The following is a 4,828-nucleotide window of genomic DNA, read 5'->3' on the forward strand; positions in this document are numbered from 1 at the left end:
GTGGGGAGTGTTTTCGGGGAGGGCGGGGCGGCGCACTGCGGGCCGTGGGCCGCGAGGGCTGTTGTTTGGCCGGTGGTGGTTGGCGGCTCAGGGGGGTGGAGGTTGGAGATGAACCGCAGGCCCTTGATTTCGTATCCAACGGCTGCAAAATCGACTGACCAGAGATGAAAAGGTCAGTCGACCGACGTGTAGCCTCACCTTCCTAGTGTGTTCAGTTTCGACAGCAAAATTCACTTTCGACAGCAAAATTCAGTTTCGACAGTTAGGTTTAGTTTCGATAGTTAAGTTCAGTTTCGACAGTTAAGTTCAGAGATGAGCGGCTGATGTATTTTACATCTAGCACTTTGTGGTTATGTATTTTACATCATGTATTGGAGATGCTATTAGAATTCCACTCAGGTTAACGTTGTTCATTGTCTCTCTTGTCCTGCTTCAGCCTCGGCGTCGTACAACTCACCGGAGCTGCTCCAACAATGAAACCCTCCATCACAGCGGAGCAGTACCTCGGGCTCCATCTCCATACGCCTAAGATCTTCTTCCCCTTCTCTGACAGCCAAGTCAGCCGGAGCATCCTCACCGGCCAACCCAATCACGCTGAGATCGACATGGCTTCGCCAAAGAGGTTGTACACTTGTTGCATCTCTTTTTTACTCTACATGTTACATATATTGTCCATTGAGCACTCATAGTAACGGGAAATACGATTATTTTATCCTACTATATGACAAGCAGTGAGGTACCTGGCAACTTAGCTATCCGTGATGGACTCTCTTGAAAGCCATCATTATTTATCTCTGCACGTTTGAGCTGTGCATTTGTTGATGGGCCTGGGAGTTGAGCTAGTATGGCAGTGGCCTGGGTCCAAAGTAATAGAAGTAGCACAAAAACATTTTTTTAGTGTAGGATTTTCCTTGCTCAAGCCTGCCTACTAGAATCGCCAGTGCTTGAAAGGAAAAGTGAATGAAAAACGTAGGAATTGGAAAGTTTCCTATGGTACTACTTTTCATTAATTTGGTGCAAAGGACTGGAGCAAAGGAAAACTGTAGGATTTGTTCCTTTAGTGTCTCCTTGAAAGAAAAACCGTAGGAATTCTAATTTCCACTTCTCCTTTTCATATTCCTATTCATCAAGCACAAGACTAAGAGATAGTAGCATAATAGCATTATAACCGTACATTTTCTTGTGGTTTAACTTAATCTCACCATGCTTTTTTGCATCCTGTGATCTTCCGATTGTTGTGAATCAAACACCCAGATTGGTAGAAATCAAATGTTTTTAAATTCTCTGTTTTGCACGTGCATTCCTATCCTATTCCTATCTATTTCCTATTGCTGCATTGTTAGAATCCTCAAATTCAAACAAGCCCTTACTCAATTACTTCTGTTACAGATATGTGTCAAAGCAAACCTTGTGTGGTTTGTCCTGCTCCTGCGGCGATGTGTTCCACCCCAGCTCAGCTGCTCCAACGATGGAAGGGTTCACCACAGCAGGGATCCGCTCTCCAGACTGTCTTTCGCCGCCTCAGATCTTTTTCCCTGCTGCATTACCATCAGGAACTGAGCAGATGACCTTGAGGACTACACGGGTCCGCAAGAGAGGTCGCACTCTTCCGTGTCTGCTTACGTTATGCGTCGCTTAATATGATGACATGCTACATTATCATCGTGTTCACCTATTAGACTCCGAGTCAGGTCCAAACTAATGCTGAAACTTGAGTTTTTAAATGGTTGTGGGGTACATATTGGGGCAGCAATCAGTACTATCTGTCTACTATCTGGTTAATCTTCGGTGTCTAGTATGAGTTTTATGTTGGGTGCAAAAAAACTTTCAAGGAGCCATTATCTGTATTTTTCAACTAAATCTATTATCTGCCTGCTATCATTGGTTTTGGTTCTATCCAATGTTTGCTACCATCACTCTGGATTTGTGCATGCACTCCTCACGTAATCTCACTATGTTTTATTCCTATGCATGCCAGTTATTGTACACAATGGAACTGATCATGTAGAGCAAAGGAGACGAGCCTTGCATGGCAATAAAATTTCATACAGACGTCGTTCCATGGTGGGCGCAAAGGCATACCCCCTCCACCCATTTCGGATTGTAATCAAGAGGAAGATAATTGTTCTGAGTGGGATTCAGAAGGAGAAGACCACTCCTATTTACCCCATGAGGTCTTCGCTCTAACTTGGCATGCTGATGTTGGTAATACCATGCATATGGTGCCTTGCATTGCTTACTGTATACATTAAAGATGTCATCTGCTTAGTTTAGATATGCTTTGTGTCAATGCCATCTGTTTAGTTTCTTTATCGTATATGTGAATCATGCAGTGCCATCTTGTCTAGCCAGGCATCATATATGTGAATTTTGCAATGCCACCCTGGTTAGCCAGTCATCTTATATGTGAATTATATCATGCCATCATTTTTTATTACGTGTTAAATTTGTCGACAATTTTAGTACATTCAATTACTCTTCCTGTGCATCAGCCATTCGGCAGGTCATGGAAAAATCTGGAGTAGAAACAAGGTCTTCATAGCAGACAATGCTATCTGACGAAGCGCATGTCTTGCTAGTTATGTTGCTCATATCGTGTGTATGGTACATTGCATTGCTATGTCATTTGCTTAGTTTAGACATGCTTTGTGTGAATGCCACCTGTTTAGTGTCTAATTACCATATATGTGAATTATGCAATGCCATCTTGTTGCAAGACATTATATATGTGAATTATGCAATGTTATCTTGTTGCAAGGCATTATGAATGTGAATTATGCAATGCCATGCTGTTTAGGCAAGCGTCATATATGTGAATTATATCATGCCGTCCTTTTTTTGTATTTCTCATTGCTTTTGTCAACAATGTTTGTATATTCAACTGCTCTTCCTGTGGCATCAGCCATTTGAATTGGTGATGGAGAAATCTGGAGTGAAAACAAGGTCTTCAGAGCAGACGATGCTACCTGCTGAAGTAGATATCTTGCTGGTTACAGATAGCTCTTCAGAGGAGGATTCAGAGGTAGATGACCAGTCCTATTATCCCCCTGAGGTGTATGCTCAAACTTGGCAGGGTTATATTACACATATAATGCTTATGTTGTATTGCAATGCTTAGTTTTTACATCATATACACAATATTGAATGCCATCTCCCTAGTTGACACATCATATATGCGACTGCCCTCTGCTCACTTCCTCAGTATATAAATCATATATTTGAATTATGTCATGCCATGATGTTTACATAGACATCATGTATCTGAATTATGGCATGCCAATCCATTTTCTAAAGACATAATATAGTTATATCACCTCATCCTATTTACATAGTCATCATATTTTAAATTATGTCATTATATTCGTGAATTATATCATACCATCATGTTTCCATCGACGGCATGTTTGTGATTTATGGCATGCCAACCACTTTAATAGACACATCATATAGTTATATCATGTCATCCAGTTTACATAGTCATCATATTTTGAAGTATGTCATTCTATCATGTTTAGTTAGCCATCATACATGTGAAATTGTGTCATGCTATCATGTTTAATTAGCCATCATATATGTGAAATTATGTCCTGCTATTCTGTTTGCTTAGACAACATAAATGTGAATTATTTCATGCCCTGTTTTCTTCCCTACTATCCATTGCACATGTCTATCTTACAATGTTTGTACATTCAATTACTTTTCTTGTTTATCAGCTATTTCAATTAGAGGGAGTGATGGCAGTATCTGTGGGAGTAAAAACACGGTCTTCACAAAAGATCGTGCTACCTGTCGATGCAGATAGAACCACGGTTGTACTTGCCCAAGAACCAGCCCCACCACACATAACTCACACTCATGCAGATTGTACCCCTACCCAGTTGGACAGAGAACCAGCTACACCCCTTCTAACCCCAACCCCAGAAGATAGACACCCAGTTCCCGTTGACACAACACCGTCTCCACCATAGAGCACCCAAACACGAGCAGTTAGTAAGGCAACTGCAGTGCCCAAATCACGAGGACCACCACTCCAAACCCGAAGTCAACGCTTAAAGCAGAAGAAGAATTGTTCTTAGGTCAGGTTCTGTAGCTATGGTTCATACTAATTTGCTCTTGCATCACTGTATTTAGTGATACCAACCAATTTCAAATTTGAAGGATGCAATTAAAACTCCAACGGCGCAACAGGGAAACCTGTTTCTTCAACGTGTTTGGCTGTTTGCTGTTGTAACTTGCTCTATGTTGATTTCAGTTTCAATTGAATAAACAGTTATGTTCTCATGCCATGCACATTACAAGTGTTGTTATTGTTATGTAGTTTCCCACACTTATATTCTGTCTATGTTGCTTTGTCTTAAATAGATATGATTCGAACTGTATCTATCTTGATTTGGCAACATAAAATAGAATGATATAAGACCATACAGTGACCATACTACATAGATATATGTTTGTTTCATGTTGTTATCCTGTCCACTTTACTACTGAACTGGTTTACCAAAATGAGTTTCATATACTACATTGTAAACCTGAGATGTGTTTGTTTGTTTCTCTTTTAGAATGCGGATAAAATATTGGAGAAGAGTACCCTGTTATGCAATGGTAAAGGAAGTAATGCAGATAAGGTTCAAGATAGTGAGACATCCCTGTTGGTCTCCAAGAAAGCTGATAAAAACTATATTGAAGACGCTGGGACAACCCCAAAGTCTTGTCTTGATGTAGTGTTCGAGTTACTGGCTACCACTGCTGGCACCAGCTCTTCGAACTCGTTGCCTGAATTTGTTCGGCTTCTTGAGTCTAAACTTCAAGTTGAAAGACATCGATCAGA

The sequence above is a fragment of the Triticum dicoccoides genome, chromosome 3B (assembly GCF_002162155.2).
Source record: "Triticum dicoccoides isolate Atlit2015 ecotype Zavitan chromosome 3B, WEW_v2.0, whole genome shotgun sequence".
Taxonomy (NCBI): domain Eukaryota; kingdom Viridiplantae; phylum Streptophyta; class Magnoliopsida; order Poales; family Poaceae; genus Triticum; species Triticum dicoccoides.